The following is a 27,911-nucleotide window of genomic DNA, read 5'->3' as shown; positions in this document are numbered from 1 at the left end:
TCACACCATCTTTCATAAAGATAAAGTTGTCCTTTGAGTTAAACCATCTTTTCTGCCAAAAATAGTTTCAGACTTTCATCTGTCACAGAAAATAATTCTACCTGCATTCTACCCTCCTCCACACACATGTAAGGAAGAGAAAAGACTGCATAGGCTAGATCCCAGAAGGGCTCTAAGCTTTTACATCTCAAGATTGTCAAAGATACGTCAGTGTGATCAACTATTTGTGGGATACACTGGCCGTAAATTGGGACTAGCCATAACCAAACAAACATTATCAAGATGGATCATTTTAGCCATAACAGAGTGCTATAGGCTAGCTGGAAAAGATCCCCCTGAGGGCTTAAGAGCCCATTCAACTAGGGGCATAGCAACTTCAACAGCACTTAAGAGGGGTGTCCCTGTGCAAGATATTTGTGCAGCAGCCACATGGTCATCCATGCATACTTTCATCAAACATCATGCTTTGGACTCAACTACATCTCAAGGAGGTTTATTTGCCAACTCTGTACTACATTCGGTACATGACTAAAAGGCAAATGTACTCCCGCCTCCAATACAAAACTGCTTTGGGAGTCTATCTATCTAAGATGAGGAATACGTGGGAGGACACAATCCATTCGAAGAACAAGTTACTTACCAACTGTAACGTTCTTTCGATTGGATGTTCCTCCCACGTATTCCTCATCGACCCTCCCATCCTACCCCACAGTACAGTTTACGTGGTTTACACTCTAAATTCTTTCAAGGCTTGGGTCAATAAGAGGCACGCCTTTGTTTATAATACGTGGGCCCTGATACGAAAAAACAGAACTGAGGCCAATGGGCGCGCTCGAGGCATTTATACTATGGATGATGTCGACACGCAACGGATGCCGCCGAGGGACATCGACGCTGCCGCCTCGAGTGGAGCGCCCTCTGGTGGAGAGAGAGAAAATTTCCGAAGCAGCAAAGCTGAAGGTAAGGATATATCTAAGATAGGGAATACGTGGGAGGAACATCCAATCGAAAGAACGTTACAGTTGGTAAGTAACTTGTTCTTCTGCCCCAACTACCGCTTAGGACCATACACTGCCCCTCCGGTACCATCCTAAAATCTAGCTTGCAGTATTCCTTCCCCATCATGGACAGCTGTACCCTGTCCTCTTAACTAAATCTGCCCCCTCATAACTCCTTGTCCGTTTGCTGCCCCATCCTCTCATCCCAATCTTTAACATGCTCCTCTCCCCCTGCCCATTGCCTCTTTCCCCACAGAGACCGCTTCCTTCTGATCGCTACCCCGTCCCAACCGCCTTGCCCAACTAACTCTCCATCCACACCCCAACGCCTGAGCCCTCCCATGTAACATAATATCCCCTTCCTCGCGCCGTCCCTTGGCGTCTCTTTGAGTCATTTTCCCGTGCATGCATATTCCGTGCCCCCTACCATCACTGGCTCCTTTCCAAGTCATTTTCACCCACGTACATATTCATTACCACATGTCACTCCTTCAATATCCTGCATACGCGAATGGGTTCCCAACACATGTATATACAATTTAAAGACATGACTATACCTTATTGCATGTGTATATTTTGGTCCCCTATACTTAGCAAATGGTTCCCAGTGATTGCACCTTCATCTTCCTCATATTGACCAATGCACCTGTTTAGAAAAATATATTTTTTTATTATTATTGTTGTACCTGTGTGTAACACCAAACACGCAGTAAGCACAAAGTCATACAAATTATGTTTTCATAATCTAATAACATGGCAATGACAGTGTTGTGCACAATAGAGGTATTTCAAACAAATAAAAAGAAGAAAAAGAATTCCGACACATAACATGAAACAGTAAACATATTTTCATAACTTTAACATAATGACTGATTTCGTCAAATATAAACTGATTCACGCAGTTGAATTTTCAACTTTTCAAATGTTGAATTCATTTAGCAGGGGTACATCTAAACTTAATTGTCAAGGGCCGGATGGGTGCCCTTCTAACTGGTTAACAGTAGCGTGGGGTCTAACTGTCTTCTAACCAGATGTTTTGGCAACGTTCTATTGACTTGGTTGTTGCCTTCTTCAGGACCAATAATTCAGATTGGACGATGCATATAAGCACAATAAATGAATCATTTTTTTTTATACTTCTTGAAATTGATGATAACAAACTTTGGGGAGGTAGATTTACCTCTGAATGACATAGCTTCATTCATTATAGCCACCGTCATTGACCAAAGCCTCTTCTATCTTCATCCTCTTAACTGAAACCCTTCACCCATTTCATGGTCAGTACACTGCTTTTGAATGGATTGTGTCCTCCCATGTATTCCTCATTTTTGATATACTCTGATATCCTGCTTGCAGCTCAGAACCTTTTCTCAGCATAGGGCGCTGTGCGTCGTTGAACTTGTGTCCTTCGAGGGTCTCTGTCCTCCTCGAGTATGACGTTGACTCTGGCACAAAAGGCACACATCGGCTCTGTTCAGTTTTCTGCACAGTAGCTCGAAACGGTTCTTTGGCTCTGCGTGTTTGATAACTGCGCAGTTACGGGTTTTGTCTGAAAAAGGCTGACTCATACCCCGAAAACAGGCTTTAAGAGATGTGCCTAGTGTTTGGCTAAAGTGTCTATAACCGATCCTTATCGGGTATGTCTCTGGTGCCTGGGGTCGGCCCACATCGTCACCGATTGTGGCTCGTGTCAGTCTATGACTGGAAAAGCCTTAAAAGAGAGGAAGGGGAAACTTTCTTTGGGCAAACCCTCCCCAAAATTGTCTTCGGTAACCCCCACAAAGAAATTGTCCGAAGATAAGAGTGCAGGAGAGAGGTCTCCACACCGAGCCAAGCGGCACGGCAAGCACACTAAGTGTTTGAGGTCATTCCTCTTCATCGCCTTCGTGGAGATCTCAGAAGAGGCTTCATCGCTCCAGATCGTCCTCTATGGATTCCTCACCCGAAGGGAAACGGATGAGCTTTCCAAAGAAGGGAATTGTTTGGGGTTGCGGTGTAGCTGAAGCTGGCTGCTGTTGTTCTGCTGTATGCAAGTTATGTTATGTTACTTGGCATTTTTATAGCGCCTTATGTATCATTGGTATGACCTCAAAGAGCTGGTAGGTTGAACGCCCTTGGGAAACGTAGTTCAGGTCAGTAGAGAGAGAGAATGTGTTATTGTGCGTGGGCGCACCAGATATGTGTGCAGCTCGTGTGGTTGTTGCATGATAGCTGCTTCATAGCGGTAGATGTGGTGCTGAAGAAATCAGTTGGGTGTGTTCAGTCTGGAGGGTGGACACTCAGGCTGAGTTCTGGCTGCGTTAGGCCTGAGGAGACACCTAAAACTATCCAGAATGTGCTCAGCTAGCTGTGTTTTATTAGGATGATGAGGTGGTAGTGGGGTCATGTTAGTGTGAGAACAGCTAGGCCGAATGTGTCATAGCATAGGTGTGTTCTAATTGAATGATGGTGTATAGGAGAGAGTAAGCGTAGTCGTGTGATATGGTGGATTTTCAGTGAAGCGCTAGCGGTCAGGGACGAGAGCAGGATGGGGGCGCATATAGCGGGATACGTATATAAAGCGACAGGATGAATGGGGTAACATGGGGATACAGCTACATAGCAGTCGTTCCGTCCGCTTCATCCGTTCCGTCTGCTTCATCGGTTCTATCCGCTTCGTCCGTTTATCTGATTAATCTGATCGTCCAGTAACATCCGTTCCATCCACTTCATCTGTTCTATCCAATGAATTCCTGTCATCCATTTCATCTGTTCCAATCACTTCAACCATTCCATCCACTTCAACCATTCCATCCACTTCAACCGTTCCATCATCCACCTCGTCCAGTCATCCATTCTATCCACTCATCTCCTCTATCCACACGATCCACTCCATCCATTGCACCCACCCGCTCTATCCTTCCCATCCACTTCATCCGTTCCATCCACTTCATCTGTTCCGTCCGGTTTCATCAACTCCATCCGTTCCATCAACTCTATCCGTTCCATCCACTCTATCCATTCCATCGACTCCGTCTGTTCCATCCACTCCGTCCGTTCCATCCAATTCATCCATTCCATCCAATTAATCCGTGCCGTCCGGTTTCATCAACTCCATCCGTTCCATCAGTTCCATCGGTTCCATCCACTCTGTTCGTTCCATCCACTCTGTCCGTTCCATCCAATTCATCCGTTCCATCTGTTCAATCCGTTCCATCCATATCATCTGTTCAATTCATATCATCCGTTCCATCTACTTCATACATTCTGTCCACTCTGTCCATTCAATCTGCTCCATCCACTCCATCCGAACATTTCATCCATCCAACTACCCACTTCATACATCCATCTATCCACTTCATCCATCCATCCATTCCATTCACTTCAACACTTCCGTCCACTTCATCACTTCCATTCTCTTTGTCAGTTCCATTCTCTATGTCAGTTCCATTCTCTTTGTCGGTTCCATCCACTCTATGCGTTCCATCCACTCTATACGTTCCATTCACACTATGAGTACCATCCACTCTATGCATACCACCCACTCTATGCGTACTACCCACTCTATCCGTACCACCCACTCTATCCGTACCATCCACTCTATCCGTTCCATCCACTTCATCCGTGCCATCCACTTCATCGGTTCAATCATCCGTCTCCTCCAGTCATCCATTCTGTCCACTCATCTCCTCCATCCACACGATCCACTCCATCCATTCCACCTACCCGTTCTATTCTTCCCATCCATTTCATCCGTTCCATCCACTTCATCCATTCCATCCTCTTCATCCGTTCCATCTGGTTTCAGTAGCTCCATCTGTTCCATCCACTCCATCCGTTCCATCCACTCCATCCGTTCCATGCACTTCATTCACTCCTTTCCATCCGTTCCGTCCATTTCATCCGTTCCGTCCACTTCATCCGTTCCGTCCTCTCTCTATATTTGCTCTGTCAGGTGCAAAAAGGGGTAGTATTCTATGGTATCATTTGTTCTCAGATTTATCCCTGTTGGTCGGGTTTGGATCTAATGGGAGCTGAGGAATGTAGTGGCATAAGGGTATGTGTCTGACTGTGAAATTTGTCCATTCCCTGATGGATCTCAATTGCTGAGAATGGTTAGTAGAGGTCAGTGGAAAACTATTCCTTTTATTCTGTATGAGATCATTGAGGGGAAACTTCTCAGATGTGTAATATCAGCTTGAACCATAATAGTTGATGATATATTTGCTGGTTGTGGTTTACATTTCTGTGATAAACAGTTTTCATTCACTCTGAATTGATTCTATGATGTGTGTTCCTACACTTTGCTAGACCTATGATAAGCTCTGCAAGAGCACGTCTGACCAGATGTCAGCTGTGCTTCACTGGAACGTCTAGCACTCCATCAAAATGGAGCACAGATGTATCCCGTCTGGGGCATGGCCCACCCCCTCCATGCATCTGCAATAAACACTGCTAGACCTCACCCACCCAAACACACATCACCACCTCCATTATAATACAGCTGAGTCACATCCTCTCCTCTGATATCTATTGGTGCCATTAGGGACATACCCACTCCGTACCTACCTTTATGCTGGCAAAAATATACCCAAGCATTTTCGAATCCCTGCTTCACATCTTCCATCTCAGACTACGGTCCTCCGAAGGGCGTTAATTCCCACAGCGCTTCGAGGTCATACAATAATGGCAGCAGCCACTATACAAATGCCATATAAAGTAACATGACTATAGGTCTGGGTTGTAAGTGAAGAAGTGTGAGCCGGGCTGGCTTTATCTGGTAGGAGTAGTAGGTGTATGTTAGGAGCATTTCCCAGTGTCAGTGGAGTGAGTCCGTTTCATCACATGGCTTCGGAAGCTATGAAGGATAATGGAAAGAGAGACAGTGAGAGAACGAGAGAGAAAGAGAGACAGACACAGACAGACGGGGGTGCCGACCATACAGAGATGCTTAGCTACATTGTACTGTGTATGTAAAATGATCTTGGCAAACCTTATGGGTAGGTCAATATACATCTAATATATTTACATAATAATGTATTCATTTAAGAATTCAAGTTTTGTATTTATATGTGTGTTTGTGTTTATTTACTGGAAATGAAAAGTGAATTTCCAAAAAGCACTGTTCAAAGAGCATATTGATGATTGGAGCAGCCCCATGACTGGTGTAAGGAGCTGAAAAACATGAATGTGGACAGCACACAACAAACTTAAAGTACATCTTCGGTAATTACAGCATTTACAGAAATAGACATATATGCAATCCAGTGTTGGCGGTGGTCAGGGATCATGGGTGGTTGTAGCTGATAGCACTCTTAGACTCTGGGGTCCCTTGCGGGAGAGAAGTGGGTTCTTTAATGACAATCTTGAAGCAGTCACTGTGGAATGGCTTTCATTTCAGGGGGAAGGGCATTCCAGTGATGGAGAACCAGGACGGTGAAGAAGTGAAAGTGAAGGACATTACAAGGGGGAAGAAGGAAGGTCAGAGTGTGGAGAGCTTGGAACCGTAAAGTGCAAGCGGATGAGTATTGGGATTAGATTCAGCCAGGTGGGGGGTGGGGGGGGGGTAATCCGTTCGTGGATTTAAACACGCGAAGAATGCATCTGAATAGGGAGCACTTTTGTAAGGAAAGCCATGCCATGTCAAGGTATTGCCCAGATGTGGGCTAGGGCGGAGGAGAGCTTAGAGGGAATGGGTAGCTAAGTGCAGTACCTTGTTAAGAGGAACACACGCGCAGAGGGCCTGTGCGAGAAGAAGGTGGGAACAGTAAAACAGCCTGCTCTGGACCAGGATGTTCATGTGTCTGTTGACAGAGTAACAAGTGTAATTGAGGCAGATTTTAGGGATGCTCAGGGGTCAGGCCTGGCAGTCGTAGCAGTGGAGGTGATGAAATGGTGAGGTTTCCACCCCATACCCCATAATGTTCTCCTTGGGGAGGGGAAAAGGAAGATGTCAATTGCCAAGCTTGATTTTATCTGACAGACTGACTTGGGCCTGATTCATGGAAGTGTTTTATAATGGCGCAATCCCATAGGAAAACGTTCTGGGAATCAGACACAATAGGTTTATTTTAAATGAATACTCTTTAAAACAATCAAACGTGTAAAACACTTACAAATTGCATATCATCAAAGCACTTAATGCAATACTTAATTATATGTTGCTGAAAAAGAAATATACAGCTCGATATTATTCACATTATCGCATCTGGGCCAGTCCTGTTCATAGTATCTACCTTGGTTTACATCTCTCCTCTCGTATCAACATAAAAACCGAAAATGTGCTATTCCAAAGATTAAGATAAAACAGAATCATAGTTAAAATACAGCAATTACAAACACACATTAAAATAACACTCAAATATTGATTATGATAAAGAATAACTGGCTATAAATTTAAGCTTATCGTAAATGGCACATCTAACATGTCCTGTCTACGCAACAAATCTTTTCTTAGATAATCATAAAATTGCAACTATCAGCTGTGGATATGTAGTCATCCTACATATGTAGAAAGCTTCCTTAACATTCCTTTCAACAAAGTCCCTAAAACACAAATTGAGTCACTTAAGTCATTTTTCTGTGATTTAGCATATAATGGGTACAATAATAGAAACCTCTGAAAATCCTATTTAACCTAAATATTGGTTAAAGCCCGGAATCAATTAAGGCCATAAGCTAATAACTGGCTGCGTCACAGTGGGGTCCCTTCCTAAAAAATGGGTACAATTTTAGCAAGACACCATAAAGCAGGCATGGAATTATTCAAGTATATGCAAATAACCACAACCATAAAATAAGGGGCCTTCATTGTGGGTTCACTTTTAAATAAATCTATAGGTAAAGTACGGGAGGGGGCTCCCCATACTCTGTGCCCCTAAAGCTTGTTTAAGCTCCCTTTCTGTTAAACCCAGTCGGTGTCGCTCATCATTTTTTATCTCTTATACCATTTCCTCCAGCAATGCTCACAATCTAAGTTGCCATGTTCCTACACACAAACATAGTCAAATTTTGAGCAATATTTTTCCAGACGAAATTCTCGCTTTACACCAAAATCCAATTAGGAGAGATGTACAGATCACTTTTTTGACTCTATTCTCTAATTTTCTATTCGCCACGATGCCTATGGGCTGTTGTGCGCTATATAAAAATGAATAAAACAATAATTGCTTCATGTTCATATTGGTGATTTTCAAATTTGTGACCTCCAAAATTGGACACATAATTTAGGGCTCTATGCTTAATGAAAATTGGCTTTTCAGCAGTGCATTCATCCCCAAGGACATACCCTTGTCCCTTGTCTCAATACACATTCTCTCCCCAACAACTCCATGACTGTACCACTGAACGACAGCCTGGAGGCAGTCAACCTCACCCAGCATATCGGAGGACCAACACATAAAGGCGGCCACACCATCAACACCATTTTCAGTTCCTCCGACTTTGTCTCCATGTCCACCTTCCAACCCTCATCTGGACAGACCACTCTGCCATTCCTTTCTCCATCCTCATACCAGCCACCCCCCATGCCATCCTCCGCCTCTACATCTCAAGTCGAGTGCTGGAACAAGGTCAAGGTACGACCGAACCTGGCTGAAGCGATACTTAGCGCCCTCCCATCACTCCCGACCACAACTGGACGGCTACCCATAGAACTCTTCGACTCCTGGCTAAAAGACTCCCTCATTCCGCTAACCCCATCCCCAAGGCCGCTCCCTCCCGCAAAGGACCCACACCCAAATGGTTCACCCCCCTCCTGGAGATTCTAAAAACACATAACCGCTCCCTTGAGCACAAATGGCGAACCTCCAGAACACTGCAAAGCAAATCAGTACTCGCCCACCACCACAGAAAACTACAAATCAGAGATCTATAATGCCAAAAAAGCCTACTACAGAAAAAGGCTCCTGAACTCCCAGAGTGGCGGCAATGAGCTCCACAAGATCATCACTGAATTCCTGAACCCGCCATGCACCATACCCCGACTCCCTCCTCACAGACACTATGCAATTCCCTGTCTGAACACAAAACAGCCCTAGACAGGGCACCCAACATCAATGCCAAACTCGGCTTCCTGTCCACCTGCTCTACATCTGCTATAACTGACCCACCTGCCCTCACCCCCGAAAACCCTTCTTTCTGCTCCTTCAACCCCATCTTGCGCAAAGAGTTTGTGAAACTACTATCAACCACCAACCCTCCAGCTCACCGCTTGATCTTTGTCCCGCCTCGCTCCTCAAAGAAATCTTCACCTCCATTGTGCAGAAGAACTGACAAGATCCATCCTCAATTTCTCTCTCACTTCTGGCAACTTGCCGGACTCCTTTAAAATTGCACACATCAAACCTCTGCTTAAAAAAGCATCCCTCGACCCTCTATTACCAGTCAACTACCGCCCAATCTCCAACACCAGATTCCTGGCAAAAGTCATTGACTGCACTGCTTACTCACATAATCCTCCTCGACAAACTGCACTCCTTAGGAATGCGTGAGTTAGCTCCCTCCTGGATCGCCTCATTCCACTCTAACAGACAGCAAACCACCCTCGTTCCCCCTTTCTTCTCCGCTGCATGCCTAGTAAACACTGGAGTACCCCAGGGAACCTGCTTCTCTCCCCTCCTCTTCAACCTCTACCTGACCCCCTCCCCAAGATCATCCGCTCACACAACCTCACTTGCAACAACTAACACAAATCATTATGAGAATTCCCAAATGGACCTCAGACCACAGCCCTGATCTAGCAGCATATCTCTCAGACATTGACAGCAGGAAGACGACTAATCACCTCCTTCTGAGCCCAGGTAAAACGGAGATCATGATTTGCGGAAAATCTGCCCTTCCCCCCTTCTGACTCTCTGGCAACCCTCATTGGGCCTTCCCGTCATGACCACCACCACGGTAAGAAACCTTGGCTGCACAATGGGCTCAGACCTAACTCTATCTCACCACATTAACAATGCATCCAAAGCCTGCCATTTCCACCTCAGGCTCCTGAAGCGTATCTTTCCCTACCTTACGTAGCCAAAACAGACTGCAATTATGTCCATAATCATGTCCAGACTTGGCTATGCAAACTCCCTCTAACTGGGTGCACCGGCCTATCAGTTAAACAAACTCCAAAGAGTACAGAACTCGGCTGCCAGACTACTTCTCGCATTGGGATGAAGGGACCACATGACATCGGCCCTCCGCACCTTACACTGGCTCCCAAAGGACACAGGGCCACCTTCAAATTCAGGCCCCAAATTCCTACAAAACCAGATTGCGCCCTACCTCCCTAACCACACCCTTTGGTCAAGCACTGCCCTCCTCCTAGTGGTCCCCACCACCAATTCCACCAAGATCGGAGGGTCAGCCTACTCAACCCTGGCGCCAACCTTGTGGAACTCACTGCCTCCCCATATTCGACATAGAAAAGACCAAATGGAGTTCCGGAAGGCACTCAAAACCTGGCTCTTCGCCTAACCGCTCGTCCTATCACCTAGACTGGCACCTGGCATGGTACCTCTGCTGAATACGGACCCCACCATAGAAGGTCAAGCCGTGACGATCCCCAACCCCAGCACCTTGGGCCTCTGTTCAGGTGTGAATTTCAATGGTAGTGGCACCCTGACAGAGCCCTGCACCCGACATAATGTACTAATCATAGGAACATGGCACACACTAAGTCCTAAAGCAAGCTATTGCCCTTAATCATGGGCAATTGTGCCAGACTCATAACCCAAGCACCAACACTCTTGAGCTTGATCAAGGCCATGCAAGTATACACCACACAATCAGCCCTAGAAGGCACCTGCCTGCTAACACTACACCCCTGGAATTCCAGAGCTGAACTAGATATCAGGGGGCTGTCCAACTGTTAAACTGTTAATCACGCCTACCACTGAATGTATAGAACAGAACTACTGACGGGTAATTCTATCTGGCAGAACTAGAAACCCTTGCGCAAATCAGCAGTTATGAACATAATCACTGACCTGCAATATGCACTATGCTATCAAACCGGGAATTGCCCCACTTGCTAATCCTCTCGAAGAACTATAGCAAGAAACAGATCTACGTGATTTATCCGCGGCTGATTTTCCTGCGACGGAAATGTTTGCATGGGAAATGTACGCATTACAAAATGTTCGTACATTTCCCATGCAAACATTTCCATTACAAATCACGCAGATTTCCTCACTCACACCATCACTCACACCCCCTACTTACCTTTCCTTTAGACGCGCTGTGTCCCTGCAGCGCCGGTTCCCTTTCACTTCCGTGATCGAGAACCGGCGCCGCAGAGTCCTTTTTAAAAAAAATAACTTTTGCTCAGGTGAGCTGCAGGGGTGTCACCCGCAATCCCCTCCCACTATACTTTATAGTATAGTGAGCAGGGTGTTGCGGGGGACACCCTCGAAGCCCCTAACTTTTTATTTTTTGTATTTTTTTTATTAGTATTGGCTAGGGTAAGCTGCGGGGTGTCCCCTGCAACACCATGCTCACTATACTGCATGATATAGTGAACGGGGTGTTGCGGGGGACACCCCCGGAGCCCCTGGCTTTTTTTTTTCACTGCCGTTTTGCTAATCCCAACTATCCGGGTATACCCAAGTAGAAATACCTATCAGGGATCTATTTAACACATTGCTAACCAAGGATAGCGCTAGCAGCTAAGCAATAGGAACATTTGTTTTTGGGACTGACCTCCCTGTGCTCCACCCACCAGTTCTTCACCAAACAATGTGACCGACCAAGATACAGGAAGATTCCACACCCTTGACAGGGACTGGAAGCTGAACAGAAACAAGTTCCCCCTGGAAAACACACAGACACTCAAACAAACCACTGCGCTAACTCTTGCCTCTGCACCAACAAACAATTAGAATGCAGCTACACCCCTCAAATTATTTGGCCTAGCTGCACACCTACGAGACAAACCGTCCTACAACGCATTCAGAAAACAGGTCAAGATCTACCTGTTAAACTGACACTATGCCCCCCTCCCCCTTCCCACCCAGTTCTTTGCCATCACGCTGGTCCAAGCGCCCATATGCCTACGGGCTGTGTGTGCTGTTACAAATGTACTAAATAAATAAATAATAATAAAAATAATTAACATACTTACACATGGACACCTTTACCTCAACAGCCTTTAGAACGCAGATATACCCTTCGGCCTAGCTGCACACATAAAGCCACCCTCAAGCATCAGCGTCGTCAGAATGCAGATACCATTTCCATTGGTCTTACTGCAAACATTCTACTGCCCTTACACAGCCACTGCACCATAGGTAACACTACTGTGCAGCTACACATCACCCACTGCACACTGGCTGCACACATACTGACACCAATGCACGTTGTAATACACGGTGCCCAGTTAAAGTACTGAATTCAAAAGGATTGAATGCCAAAGGTGAGAGTCAATTTGACCTAAAACAAAAGGGTCGAATTTATTTATTTTTTATATTTGTTTTTGGGGTTTCCGTTTTGGAAAAAAAGTGTTTTTTACCACAAAAAAGGGGGTTTCGGGGGGACCCCCGACCCCCCAAAACCTCACCCCCAAAAAATAAAAAATAAATCGACCCTTTGGTTTTCGGTCCTTTTGAGTCGACCCTTTGGTCATTCGATGCTTTGCATTCGAAACTTCGACCTAGAACCCTAGTACACTACTGTTTCCACTGACCTGGACAGCGGTCCCCGAGGGCGTTCAACCCACAGCACTTTGGAATCATAACAATGGTAAAAGGCGCTATACAAATGTCAAATAACATAACAGTACATAACATTACTTTTCAGTGTTTTAAAAAGATGTTCCACACACACTTTGCTGTGTGTCAAAGATTCCCCCCTCACTGCACTTTCCGCTGCAGTTTCAGGTTTTTCTCTCCACACGTACACACGTCAACACTCTGGCTTTTAATGGCTAGCAATCATCTGCTTAGGTAGGGTATACACCAGGTGGACCCCCATTTGCAAGAGAGGCATCAGAAGTAATTTGCTTCCACAACCTGGCATGCATGAATCTGTTCCTTCCTCTTCCGGAAGGCAGAACTCCATGAAAAGGAGACACCGCAGCTCTACCAGTTTGTTAATGTTTGCTGTTACAAATGCATGTCTATTTTGAAGTGCTGCTACTTCAATTAATGTTGGACTGAGGTCTCTATACATGGTGGCGCTAAGATTGTATACATGTTTACCTTTCGAATTTTCTATGTAATGTTCTAAAGTGGGTCAAGTTAAATGTAATAAATATTGGAAGATGCCCATAAACAATGTGATGTCATCAAACTCTGAATTGGCTCAACAAGCAGTGCAGGGTAGCACCTATATGTGCATACATTATACCGTAGTATAATGAGACCAGTTCATCCCTTCTCTTGCCAATATTCTTGTACCTAAATCATTGAATAAAAGAACCTGAGCTGAATCAGGCGCATGGTTAATAACAACAGTGAAGGCTAATGGGCTTGATCTGATTACAGAAAAATGTCTCTTTACTTAGTTTACATTTGAACAAAACAAAATTACACAATGCTACAGAATCAAACTGAGGCAGACTATTCTCCTTCTCTGATATATTTTTCCTATAGGTGCAAACAAACCAAAATATCTGTTGTAAAAAGAGCTTTCTCATGAGGGAAGTTCTTAAACATACTCCAGAAAATATGCGCTGTAAGTGCCTCATTGTGGGTTTGGCTGCTAAACATTTTACTATTGCCATCGCTAGGTCTGGCAGATGTTCCCCTGTGGTAATTCCTCAGGTTTCTGCCGGTGAAGTGGAGGAGATACCTCCTGCGGTGTGCAGGAGAGATCTCCTCCACTTTTCATTTAAACTCATAATTCCACAATGCAGAAAAGTGGCAGTACAGTATCCATAATGATATTACCTCCACGTTACCACCATTTTACTCCACACTGCTGAACTCGTAATGAGGCCCTATGTTCCTATCTATTTGCCACAAAGAAAAATAGACTCACTTTCCATGCACTTGATTGACTTCGAGGTCCACTACAGTTTAGCATTGAATGCTCTCCATTTACAGCTGATAGTCTGAAGGATGTTAGGGGCGATAGTCATGGGAGAGGGAAAGGACTGTGGAGGGACGGTGGAAGACATGAACCACATGCCCCTTTTGCTGGCAACTGTTTCTCCTCTCAGATAGTGATATGTACTTTCTGTGCTGTGTGTCCTTTGTCGGAGCTGTTAACGAATATTTTGCTGTCACAAAGTTTCGTAAATCACACACGGCTCTTAAAAAATCATCTTTGAGCCAACTGTATGACGCATCCATTGACTTATACTCCTGTGCCATTCTTGGACAAGGTTTGGGCTCACCAGTCAAGCTGTTATGCAGGGTGGAGTGTGGAGACTACTGCCACTTTCCAGGGGTTGGTCAAGACTCAGAGCATGGTGGATATGTGTGCTTGCTCATCCTCCCTCTTGGTGACTTTTGATATTTTTTACAACAGGGTATTACACACCTTGAGAATTCTCATGGTTCACCGGCAAGCTATGACTAGGTTTACCTCTTTCCTATCACATTGCTTTGAACAGTTAGAGTTAGAAGTGACTGTGTGTGACTTCCATTCGCTGTGTGACAGTTTTCTATTCTGTCCTCAAGTAGTTTTTTCGTTATTGGACCCACCGATTTCATTGGTGCATCAACTGAGTATCTGATGCCAACCCACTTCACCAACAAGTAACAGCCATTCAGAATATGACACACCCGAGACACTAGCTTGAAATCAATGAGTGAATGGATGCTCATTATTTCCTAAAAATGAAAATGACAAAAACTGAGTGCCTGATTCACAACGCGTTTTTCAATGGTATTATCCAATTGAAAACGTGTTGTAAATTAGGACCTGAGTGTTTGTAATAATCTTAGAAAATGTTGCTGATCCAGCTTTGCTAAGAGATGATAATTAATGACAGCTTGATCTCAATCCTGATTGTTAGGGCCAAGTAAATAGGTTTTATGTTGGCATCTGTAATGATAGTGGCATTCCCAGGCTGTGGTTTTGTAAATGAAACTATCTTCTTTAGTCTTGTTCAAGGAGGTGCCCTATGCTGCAGCCAGGCTTGTTGCCGGAGCTGACACATTTAACCACATCATCAACATCACTATCCTACAAATCCTCATTTTCAAATAGCATATGTAGCTCTTAAAACAATCTATCTAGGCATGTCATTGTATCTGCCACATATATTGAGCATTTTGAATACCTTATGCAGCACTGACAGCAATTCAATTTTAAGACTACAGTAGACTTGCAGCTATAAAAAGAGCAAACCGTTAAAGCATCATTGATAGTCTGGGCATCGAAATCGGAACGTACCATTATGGGGGAATTTTAACACTTTGTCTTTCTTTAGTGTCAATTTCTCCGTTTTGTGTATCCTATATCAGGCAACAAGACGGGAAGTGGTTTATTTGTGTATTTGTGTCTGTTATTGATAGGTTGTAAATGTTATAGAGATCCATCCTTTGCATGTTATCTTTGGTATATATATATATATATATATATATATATATATATATATATATAAATATATATATATATATATATATATATATATATATATATATATATCTTTCTTCAGCTGTCCTATCGGCAGTTGGTGGAGGAGCACTCCTTAGTCCCAAATAAGTTCGGAAAGTCAGGAAACCAAAATGCAAAATTATTCCACTTTATTTTAGTTTAAAAAAAATGTCCATAAAATTATTGCACATCCGAATTGGCAGGCAAAAAGTTTTCACAAGCCACTCGCATTGTGGCCCTCCCAAGGTGACTGGCGCATAGTAGACGGAGTCTACGCGTTTCGCGGTCCACTGACCGCTTGTTATTTATAACACCCTTAATACCAAAGAGGTTTCTAAGCGCAGATCCGGGATTCAAACCTGTGTTGCTCTGTACACGTCTTGCTTCCAAATCGAGAGCGTTGCCACTGAACTACACTACCCGTGCCAAGGTAGTCTTTTTTGATTTTATTGTACATTTTTTCATTATTTATACAATCTTAGTTATACAGTGGTATGATGCCTGCAAAGTTTAACCCTAAGAATAGTTTTTAAATAAATACATATTCTTTTACAAATGCCCCATGCAAACACTATATTCTGTGAAGAAGGTAAATCAGAGATGCTGTGGCTTCCATATACAGGTGGAATGAAAGTAGATAATCAAATGGGAAGTTTTATAAGAAATAGCAGGAATGTCATTCTAATTTGAAATATTTGAGCATTCTCCTGTCCTGAGAGTCAGTGCTAGTGCTTGTGACCTAATCTTTCCAGAAACATCTTTTAAGTGATTATTGTTTATTTATTTATTCTTGATTTGTACTGCACCAACTGCAAAACCATGAAAATGATAATTTGCAGGTTTGGTCTATTGAGATAACTGTAAATGCAGAAGGAAGGTGGAAGGGGAGTACTTTTTGTGGAACATGGATGGAAAGAAGTGCTGAAGAGAAAAGGCATAAACTGCAGGTACAAAAACAAGCCCTGGCAGGGCTGGTCAGCGTTGCAGCCCAGGAGTGCAGTTATTGCTTTGCTGGAGGCCCTTAGTTGTCATGGACTTGAGGCCGATCTGGCCTGATTAATGTTGAAAGATACCCAAAATAAGTCTGGTGGGAAGACTTGTTTAAAAGAGTGTGTTTTAAGTTTTTCTGAATTTGTCACGTTTTTTCGTGTTGAAGATTGGTTGGGAGAAGGTTCTAGAGACAGGTGCCCCTCGCACCAATTGAGGTTTGGCCAAGAAGCTTCTTCGTAAAAAAAAGTTGTAGCCTGTTGACTGTTGAGGATCTTAAGGTTCTAGTGGGTGTGTGAGTTTCAACGAAGGTAGATACCCTGGCTCCCTGCGGTGAAGTGTTTTATGGAGGATGCACAAGGACATCAGTGTAATCTTTTTATGCAACTGGAGCCAGTGCAGCACAGTTAGGGCTTTGGCGATGTGATCACGTATTTTTAGTTTCAGAGTTAACTTAACCTGGCCACTTTGTTTAGTATTAGTTGGAGAATGTGGATCAAGTGTCTAGAGAGGCCCCGGCACACACTTTTGTATGTAAAACCTTAGCTCTAGTCACTTCAATGTTATGATGCATGCTCATGAGCAGTAGGACGCATTTAAGCCTGGAGGAAAGGACATCCTTTTGAAAGTTTGCAAATCTGCCTGCTTAAATAAAGTTTGCAATCAAAATAGGTGCATAGATTCGTTGGCCAAACAGACGTAGGGGTGGGGTCCATGGTGTCCAGCCAAGCAAAGGGGGGAGGGGTATGGTGTGCTCATTCCTATTAATATGATCTGCGTCTTGGCTGCATTATGACACAGGTGGTTATCGATTGCCAAGTCTTGGACAGAGACCAAACAATTAGTAATGGCATGAGATGAGCAGGCAAGGCGTTAGCAATTTGAAGGCCATCTACGTGTCATCCGCATACAGGTAGAAAAGTATAGAGAAGCTCTCTGCATATCTGTCAGTGACTTTAAGTAACAGTTCGAGTGGAGTGATCAATGAACTGAGCTTTGGAGTACTCCAGTCGTTCCGGCAAATAGCGCAGAGCAGAAAAGGGCAGATTTCATGCACAGGACCCTGTCAAGAAGAAATTAAGAGGTTCATTTTAGTGCAGTGCACAGGAGGCTCAGAGTGTCATGTCTATATTGAATGTGTTGAAAGTTCCAGATACGTCAGAAAGTAAGAGAACTGACATAGACAAAAGAGCCTCCTTCGTAAGCAGCAGAGCCCATCCAGTGCAGCGTGTAGCGGGTAGATCTCTGAGTGGACATCACGGAAAATATTTATTTTCCCACAGTAATCTATGGGCTGTTTTATTGCCAGTTTCTACAGAATTATACCCATGAAGGGGTTGTTTCTGATGGGCTGAAAACTGGCACGTTGGGGGCCACAGACTTTATTTTAAGAAGAGGCATGGTGCTTGCTTTCTTGAAGTCTTCTGGCACTGTGCTGTCTGAGAAGGAGCAGTTTATGAGTGCGGTCAGGGCCGGTACCTTAGTGGTTATGCTATCCCGTTCATTGTGATAGCAGGGCATGGATGCCATGACAGCAAGGAGGCCTTTTTTCTGGCTACAGCTTAATCAGCTCTTCAGGTCTAATGGGCTGAAAAGACTTGAAAGAGTGGGTGCAGGGGAGTGAGGTCTGCTGAGGCAAATCAGGGCTAGCCTGGGCCTGGCTACTGTGTGATATTGCCTTGACCTTCTTTTAGAAGATTAGTATGTCCTTCTAAGCCAGATCAAAATGGGCTTCTGCTGCATGATGATCATGGTGAGCTTTTAATTGTACTCTTTCCCTGTGCTGCACACTGAAATAAACATGCTTTTTAAAATCTGCTAACATCATACTTTTCTCAATTCTACGAACTAATCACCAAAATGTTTCCAAATAAGAGTTAGTGACATGCCGTTTAATAGGTAGATCTCTGATTTATAGTTATTTGAAATGGATTCAAGATCTTGCAGCTACTGTGCTTCCCTACTCATAACTTTTTATAAAAGCTGTACATTAAGTACCTATCCAGTGCATGCCCATGGCCTCCCAGCTCAGCAGCATCCATTACGTCGCAACAAATACAATTGAAGATTTTCCACTCAAAGGTACAAGCGGATGGATAACAACCCACCATTATTTTTGGTGCTGGGAATCCGTTCCACTTAGGCTAGCTGAGGGAAGAGGGGACGATGCCCCCTTAAAGAAAAGGGAGCCTTTAGAACAGAGCAACCCAGCATAGACTCATGTGTGTCAGAAAATACTTATCATCCTTCACTGCTTGTTTTCAGTGGCTTTTGTTATCTGTACAACTGCTTCTCAAACGCAAAACCTCAAACTGTCAACAATTAGCTGATCAATATTTACATGCATTCAGTCAATTAATTAATCAATCAATCATTCAAATCTTTATTTCAGCTGACAGCCATATAAAGATTCATACAGAACAACCATGAAACATCAATACAAAATGCAACAACAACATTAAGCAAACATACTTCTATGTCAAGACAGGAGGCATGCATTATGCTTCAACTTCTTTAATCTACTCTTTAGCAGTTTTAAGATTTCAAACGGAAAAATAAACAAAACTTTCCATTTCCATTTTCTCTTTGAAAACTACATTTCCCTTTCTTTTAGTCCATTCTTGTAGTCCGTAGAACTTACTGTCTGTAACCACTTAACTACATCCTGTCTCTAGCTCTACCTCTTCTTTAGCTGCTCTTCTGGCAGATAAGTTCATCTGTTCTTGCTGTAGATCATTTTATATATGTATAGCTTGTGGCTTACAGTGGATATTTCATGAATATCCTTAATGTAATTTGAAAATAGCATTCAAATGTAGAAGCAAGTGCAGGTTCAGAAATAGTTTGAAGATCATGAAATACAGGCTGACACTGACGAAAACCTCTTTGCCGTAGGATTGTTCAAATGGTTTTACGGGGAGTTAACAAATACATATTACAAAACAATGTAAAATGCATAGCCAGGAGTGTTCCTAGTTCAGGAAAAGATCTGGGCTAGGCTAATGTCAGGACTATCGGGACTTGGGGCTTGCTAGCCTTTTGGTTGTAACCCCTGAGCTTCTATCTGGGGCTACAACCAAAAGACCCGGGGCTATAGCCCGCTCAGCGGCCCTACTCCCCCAGCCACGCCTCTGTGCATATCTGTTTCCACTGACTGATGGCAAAAAGGACACATATCTGAATCCTCAGATAATTGCGGCCCTAATGCAGTAACCAGGTGTGCTGTGTGTAAGTATAGAATTGAGGTGGCAAGTGTCTTTTTAGGTCTGGCTAGTAGCTTGCATTTTGAATTTTTGTACCCTGCAGTAACATTATTTATATGTAATATATCAAATCTGGAACTTATTAGTCCTGCCCTTAACTGTGCTAAATTAATCAATAATAAATATGGTTCAATAGATGAATACAATGAGGTGGCAAAGTGACCCCTATTCAATTATCTGCATGAGTCATTAATTTCCCTCTCATCTTTACATTTCTAATATAATACTCTTTTGGCTACAGATTGGTAGGTTTTGTTATACTTTCCAGATCACAAAACCAGTCAGAATGATACATAGCTTGTAACGGTCTCCCGTTGTTTCGACGAAGTAAATGACTTTGTGGTAATTTACTTCATTGCAAACACTTCTAATTACATTTTATACATGTATTAAAGTGATAAGGGGCAAAACCGGGGTTTGGGGGATTGGGGTAGAGGTGGTAGTGAAGGGGGAGGGAGAACAGGGGGGAGGCCCAAATAAAAAAACGAAATTCGAAAAGAAATAGAAGTTATTGCAACTAAGTAAATTACTACAAAGTAATGTACTTTGTAGTAATAACGTAGAACTCTTGTAACATAATCTAAATATGTTAAAACCATTGAGCATAACTTGCACAATCTCTCAAAAAATATGGCACAGATAATTTTTCCTGATAAAAGGGATGAAAGATTTTCCCTCATGGAAAACTAGAATAACACTGGCCTAACGGAAGATATGCGACCAATATAACTAAAATGTAACTCATGATGGATTGCACAATTTGGCACAGAAAGTGGAAGCCTTAATGCATTTTCAAAAATGTATCCTGCTTTTACTGTAAATTATTACTGCATATGAAACCCCAAAGTTCCGATCCACAAAGTGCAACAGTCCTTGTTTTTGATACATAAATGGGCAAAATATTGTCAGTCAGTTGATTATCATATAACGGTTGTACTTGTAGTGATCCACCCAATAACTGCACCATTTTGGTATTTTAACCACACCATTTATCATGAAAGGTAACACCTAGATAATTAAGAGACTTTTTCTAATGCATCCTTATCTATAAACATGTTTATGTTTAAGTTGATTTATACTGTGCACTGTTTGTACAATTTGCATGGTCTCCAGGCTCTCACAAGGTTCTGTAAGAGTGTTGTGAAGGTTATTCAGGGATGAGGGATAGGATAGAGGTTGTGCTCTTCTGTTGGTGCTTTCAGAACCAGAAGAAACTGGCATCTGTGCGTGTCAGCTTTCTGAGTGTGTTTGGATTGTGCGCACTGGGGTCATTGTGTCCAGAGGGACAACGTCCAGTGTCTGGGTTGTTTGTTTGCAGCAGTTTGTTCTTTTGGTTGAAGTGTGGGTTGTGTGTTTTGTGCCTAGTAGGGCTGGCGTTTGCTGGATATGTATGTGTGGCGTATGATGGAGAGGAGCAAGGAGCAGGGTGGTTAATGGTTATTTCTGTGTGGTTGTTTTATTGTTGGTTCCAGGATCTGTACTGTCCCTTGATTGTCTTGGGTTTGTGGTGATAGTTGTGCGTTGTGTCTGTTTATTATGCTAGTTTCTGTGAGTTGAATAGCCATTTTTCAGTTGTTTTCTGAAGGTACAGTGATCTTCTGTCGTTCTTATTTCCTTTGGAATTGAGTACCATAGATTAGCTATCAGACAGGAGAATGCTGTTTGCTAGACTTTCCTTTTTTGTAGTGTTTCGTTTCGAATTGATTGCCGGTGCTTGCTCTTAGGTTTCTTCCTGGTTGGTAGCTGTTGATTTTGGCTTGGAGAAATGTGTCTCCTTGTCCATGTAGTGATTTGTGGGCGATGCAGAGGGCTTTGAAGTTAATGCATTTTTTTACTGGGAGCCAGAGTAGGCTTCTTAGGACTGGTGCGATGTTCTCTCTTCTGTTTGGTCTCAGCAGTATTCTTGCTGCAGCATTTTGGATGTGTTGGAGTTTTTTAGTGAGACGTTCTGGCATTCCAATGTAGAGCCTGTTTGTTTAGTTAATTGTTGATCATACTAAGGAGATGTTTGCGAGGGTTCTGTGTGGCAAGGATAGGTAGGGGAGGATTCCTCTAATTAGCCAGGAGGTAGAAGAATTTCTTAGCTATTGCGTTGACTTGTGGTTCTATTGAGAATCTGTTGTCTATGAGTATTTCTTTATCACAGCAGATGCTTCCGGTTGGGTTCCCATGCTTGGTGGCCAGTTCAGTTGTGTGTCTGTTTGAGTAATCCAAAGGAGGTAGAGGGGGGTCATTATTTCTGTTTTGGTCGGGTTAAGTTTGAGATTGTTCATTGTCATCCAGGTGTATATGTCCGTGAGGCATTTGTTGAGGGTGTTGTTTGGGTCCTGGGGTTAGGTTATCTTGATGGTGAACTGGGTGTCATTTGCGTAGTTGTAGGTGGTCAATCCGTGGGTTAGAATGAGCTTTTTTAAAGGAGTACATGTATATGTTGAAGAGTAAGGGGGAGAGGCTAGAACCTTGTGGTATGCCGCAGGAGATGGTTTTGGTGTTAGATGTAAAAGGCGGTAGGCAAGTTCTTTCAATTCGGTTTGCGAGGAAAGATTTTAGCCATTGAAGAGTGTAGTCTTTTAACCTGTGTTCCTCCAGGCTCTGGATGTGTGTCTGTGTCCACAGCAGCTGATAGTTCCAGTAGTATGAGGGCTGATGAGGTGCTGTTGGCTGCATTTATTTTTAGGTCGTGCCATATGGATATAAGTGCTGATTCCGTTCCACTCATGGGTCTGAAGCCAACTTGGGAGTGATTGAGTGGTCCGTTGGTTTCTACGTGGTTGAGTATGATGTTGCAGATGTGGTTCTCCAATAGTTTTGCTGGGTAGGGTAGATTTGATATAGATCTGTAGTTGGTTGGATCTTCTGCACTACCGGTTTCATTTTTGGGAGGGCTTGATGTATGCTGATTTGAAGGTTTTAAGTACTATTCCTATGTTTAGGGATAGATTCATCAGTATGATACTGGGGTTCTTTGGTTGAGGATTTCTTTGAAGATGCATGCTGGGCATGGTCACTGGGGAATCCGGCAAGGTTTGTGTCTTTTATTAGTGTGTTGAACGCTTCTTCATCTATGAGTTTGAATCAGTTGAGTGTTGTGGTTGGTGGTGTGCTGGGTATTGGTTGTTCCTTAATTGTGTTTATTGTTGTATGGCTTGCATTAATTGTCTGTTGAATTGTTTCTCTTTTTGTCCTTAGGTGGTTAGTCATGTCGTAACATAGGGAGTTTGATGTTCTGACACCTTTTTTGCAAGATGTTGGGTTTAGAATTTTTTTGTTGATTTTGAATGGTTCTTTTTGTGGGTTTGTTGCTGATTGGATTGTTGTGGCGTTTTCTTTTTTTGCTTTAAGGACTGCTGATTTGTACATTCTGAGTTGTCATTGGTATTTTTTTGTCTGATTGATTGTAATGGTTTCTGCATAATTTTTCCAGTTCGCTGTTTGTTTTTCTGAGTTCCCTCATTTCTTCTTTGAACCCTCCTGCTGCCATTTTTTTCAGTGGCTTTGAAGGGTTTTGCTGGTGCTAACTGGTCTAAGGCTGATGTAATCCAGGTAACATGTTTTTTTCCCTTAGTTTGGAGTCATTCTATTTAATGGGAGGATGTTTGGTTTGTTTCCTTCCATCAGTTCTGTTAGGGAATTCAGATCAAGACTCTTGCAGTCTCTTTTGTTAATAGCGTGTAGTATTGTGTTTCCGGGCAATATGCAGTTTGGGAGTTTAACGTTTAATGGGATCAAATGGTGGACACTCCATATGATCAGTACCAGTGGGGCGGTGGGCAAGAGTCCGTCTGTCCATATGATTGCGTCCAAGGTGTGTCCAGCACTGTGGAAACGTTTGTTCACTATTTACTTGAAGTGGAGTGTTTCGAGTAGGGCGCTGAGGGAGTTTGCAGTGGTTTAATTTTCTCTTTCGAACCAGATGTTGAAATCCCACAGGATAACTATGTGGAAAGGTTGACGATGCAGTCAGTGAGCTTTATTGCTAACCCCTGGTTGTAGGATGGCGGTCTGTAGATCTGGAGGAACAGTAGGTTGGCTTGGTCGTTGAGCTTGATATTGATTAGGAGAGATTTGCAGTCTTCTATGTCAGTAGGGGGGAGTGGTGTGGCGCAAATGTGATCTTTGTGCACCATTGCGATTCCACCTCCTCTTCATTGTTCTCAGTTGGCATGTATTTGTTTGAAGTTGTCTGGTATGGCTTTCTGGGCGATTGTTTTGTAATTGTCCGATAGCCATGTTTCCATGAGAGAGTGCGTCAGTGGCGCTCTCACATAGGAGGTCATACATTTCAGTTTTGTGTTCGTCCATGGATCATTCGTTGAGTAGGTTTCAGTGTAGAGTGTGTAATTTTCCTTTTTTTATTGTTGCCTATACTTTCCTGCATCTTAGTCGGGGTGGTGTTGGTTGGCTTTTCTTTTCCCGAGGCTCTCTCCTGGATGCGGTTATTGTTTGCTGTTGGTGTGGTTGTGGCTTCTGTTTCTTCATTGAGGAGCTCAATTAAATTGAGGGATTGATTGCTTTGTTCTGTTTTGCAGTAGTGGGTTGTTTGTATGTGTGATCTTTTTTCCAGTCTTTGGTTATGTAGGGGATGTAGATGGTTAGGGGTTCTAACTCAGCTCTGATTGCTGTTGGGGTCTTTCCGAAGATGTCTTTGGAGTTGCTGAGTTCTATGTCTTGTGGTGTGCGGTCTGACTGTCTTTTGGGACTCAGAGGTGTTTGCATCCTTGCGTGTGGGTTGTTTGTGGGTTGTTTGTTGTCCATTGAGGTAGGGTTGTAGGTGGAAAGGTAGCAGGAAATGTACTCTGTTTTGTTCTTGTCTTAATCCGTATCCTTCTTCTGTTTATTGCTGGTCAGTGGCGATTTTGAGGTGTTGCGAATTCTGGTCGGTCGTTTCCTTTCCCCTGGCGTGTGGATTCCTTCCTATTTTTGTTTTCTATTCTTATTTCCTTGTCCTACTTACATCGTGAAATGTTTGTCTGGGATTTGGATTAGTGGTATATTCCAGGGGCAGGCGCACTCTTGGGCAGCTTTTCTTTCCCGGGGTAGGTTGTAGGACAGTCTGCTGTAGTATAAGGTGGTGATTGCCTGGCTGTTGCTGTAAATTGTAGCTTCTGTGTTGGAATCTGTAATGGATTGTGATATTTTGCAGTAAATTCCAGGAGCGGGTGCCCTTCTGGGTCAGTTATTTGTCTGCTCTCTGGTTGGGCCGGTGTGTTCTGACGCTTTCCTGGTCTCCGGTTAGATTGGAGTGCTCCGATATATATATATATGTTTCAGGGGTGGGTTTCCTGCTTGTGTCGGTTACTTTCCCGGTTTTGGTTAGATTGGTGTGCTCCAACACACTGTGGCGCCTGCCTCGCTGTGCTTGTTGATTCGTGGTTCGGGTTTCATATATATGCGTGGTATGTTCTGGGTTTGGGTGACCTCCTTGGTTGGTTACTTTCCTGGGCTCAAGTTAGGTCGGTGTGCTCCGACACACAGTGGCGTCTGCCTCTCTGTAGTAGTTATGTTGGGCCTCTGTTTTGGGTTTTTGATCTGTTGAAATATATGTCTGTCTTCCGGTGGCGAGTGCCCTCCTAGATTTAGTTACTTTTTGTTCTCGGTTGGGTTGGTATGTTTTGGGCCAGTGACGTCTGTCTCGCTGAGGGGTTGGGATGGTTTGTCTTTCTGTGCGGTCTTGTCTCGCGGTTGTATTTTTGTGTTTTTGGTTTTGATCGGGTGGGTCCTGAGTTGTGCAGCGTTATGGGATTCCCTGGACTGTAAATGCTACCAGTTGGACCCTGCCTCTTGTCAAATTGCGGTGGCTTGCTTTGCCGTCTTGGTCTTGAGGTAGTCTTGGGTTCGGGTTTGTAATGTGTTTCCGGGGTGGGTGCCCTAGGTAGTCTTGGGTTCGGGTTTGTAATGTGGTTCCGGGGTGGGTGCCCTCCTGAAGTTGATTGCTTTCTTGAGGTCAGTAGTCAGTCAGTGTTCTGTGGCCCACGGTGACGTTTGTCTTGCTGTAGTTTTAGGGTTGCGATGGCTTGCTTTTCCACCCCAGTTTTAGGCTTTGGTTTGTGGTATAATTCAGGGGCGTGTGCCGTCCTGGGGTTTTGTTGTGTTGCGATTTGCAGAGGTATTTTTCTCTCTAATTCAGTCCTGTTCTGGTGTAGTTGAATTCAAGATAGCATTATCTTAACTGTTGCAATTCTATTCTGGCTAGATTCAGCAGCAGCATTACCTGGTTTGTTACATTTTAGTATGGCAAATTCGGTAATGGTGTTAGCTAGGTTAGCGGGTATAAGATTGTGCCAGATTTCACAGTGCAGCTAGGTTTAACACCGGGGCAAAACTCCAAGGGTAGCAGGATAGCAGTGGTCAAATTCACTATGTGGCAAGTCTCAGCACAGAGGCAAGTCACCGAGTGTAGGATTGGCAGACTTCATGGGGCAGCAGGATTTAACACTGTGGTAGCTTAGGAGGGTCAGTGAGAATTAGGTTGTGGTAGAAATTGGAAGGCGGCAGGCTTCCGAACGGTGGTAAACTTTCACAGGGTAGTTGGGTTCAACATTGTGGCAGGCTTAGCAGGGGAGTTAGTTTGGTGCCACAACAATTAAATCTGTGACATAGTTCCTATGCAGCAGGGCTCAGCACAATGGCAAACTTCAGAGCGCTGCAAGATTTAGGGCTATGGCAAGATTCCTAAGGTTGCAGGATTCGACGCGATGGGAAACCTCAGCGCGCAGCACAATTTGGATCAGTGGCAAAGTACCTACGCAGTAGGTTTCAATACAATGGCAAGAGTAGTGGCAGGAGTTCCGGAGCAAAGAGAGGCTGTGCTTGCAATTCTTACTGCCTTACCAGATTGTTGCAGTAGATACAATGGTATTCTTCATTGCACAGAGGAATTACACACAATCGTGAGCTAGGGAGCGCAGCAGGGTCCAAACCAATTTGAAACTAAGGAGCACAGCAAGTTTTAGCCCAATTGCAAACTAAGTAGCGCAGTGAGGTTCAGCACAATAGCGAGCTTCAGTCAAAAGCAGAATTCAGCCCTATTGGCAAACCAAGGTCTGCCTCAAGGTTCACCATAATGGCAAACTAGGGAGCGCAGCAAGCTTCAATTAAGTGGAAAACATTCAAAGAGTGGCAGACTTTAGTTCACAATGGACATTGAGCCCTGTTGGCAAACTAAGGAGTGCAGCAAGGTTCGACAAAGTGGCAAATGTCAGAGCACAGTAGAATTTAACACAATAGCTAAGGTGTGCATCAAGGTTTAACAAAATGGCAGACTTCCGACCACCAGTGTGTCAACTAAATGGCTAGCTAAGGTGTGCAACAAGGTACAACAAAATGGCACACTTCAGAGCACAGTAGAATTCAACACAATGGCTAACTAATGAGCACAGCAAGGTTCAACAAAAGTGGTGAACTAAGGGGCGCTGCAAGATTCAACAAAGTGGCAAACTGAAGAGTGCAGCAAGCTTCAATAACATGGGAAACTAAGGAGCCCAGCAAAGTTCAACAGGATGGCAACTTCAGAGCACAGCAGGAATTCAGCACAATGGCTAACTTAAGAGCGTAGCAAGGTTCAGCAGAGTGGCTAGCTAAAGAGCGCAGCAAGGTTCAATTAAATGGGGAACAGAAGTGCAGCAGGGTTCAGCAGGATGGCAACGTCAGAGCACAGTGGAATTCAACAAAATGGCTAACTAATAAGCACAGCACGGAACAACAAAAGTGGTAAACTAAGGGGTGCATCAAGGTTCAACAAAGTGGCAACCTGAAGAGTGCAGCAAGGTTCAATAAAATAGGAAACTAAGGAGCGCAGCAAGGTTCAACAGGATGACAACTTCAGAGCACAGTGGAATTCAACACAATTTCTAACTAAAGTGCACAGCAAAGTTCAACAATATGGGAAATGATATGGGAAAATGATTGTTTCTTCTGTTAGCACTAACAATCAGAATGTTTTATTTACTACTATTATATACGAGATCAAGGTTCGTGATAACGTTATAACATCCATAAATTGATGCCTGGAGAGCAAAGAGAGGAATCATCTGCGTAGCTCAAAATTGGTATAGGCTGACTATCACATGCACATCAAGAGGGGGGTTTTCTAAAAACATAATGTACACATTAAAAAGGAGGTGGACCAAAACACAACCCTGATGGACACGAT

The 27,911-nt window shown here is 43.6% G+C and overlaps 1 protein-coding gene and 1 long non-coding RNA gene across 9 annotated transcripts in view; one reads left to right on the top strand and one right to left on the bottom strand.

Moving 5' to 3' along the window:
* SLC4A4 (solute carrier family 4 member 4) overlaps positions 1-27,911 on the top strand; it is a 1,258,962-nt gene that overhangs the window by 420,703 nt on the left and 810,348 nt on the right. The window lies entirely within an intron of this gene.
* The window catches only part of LOC138510542 (uncharacterized), a 276,432-nt gene that overhangs the window by 56,373 nt on the left and 192,148 nt on the right, over positions 1-27,911 (bottom strand). For both annotated transcript variants that reach the window (XR_011280405.1, XR_011280406.1), the window contains exon 3: positions 1,556-1,644. This is a non-coding gene — a long non-coding RNA (uncharacterized lncRNA). The remainder of the gene's footprint in view (positions 1-1,555; positions 1,645-27,911) is intronic.

Source organism: Ambystoma mexicanum, chromosome 6p (genome assembly GCF_040938575.1).
Source record: "Ambystoma mexicanum isolate Mex_15411 chromosome 6p, UKY_AmexF1_1, whole genome shotgun sequence".
Taxonomy (NCBI): Eukaryota; Metazoa; Chordata; class Amphibia; order Caudata; family Ambystomatidae; genus Ambystoma; species Ambystoma mexicanum.
The sequence above is the reverse complement of the archived record's forward strand: the minus strand, read 5'-3'. Positions and strand labels throughout refer to the sequence as shown.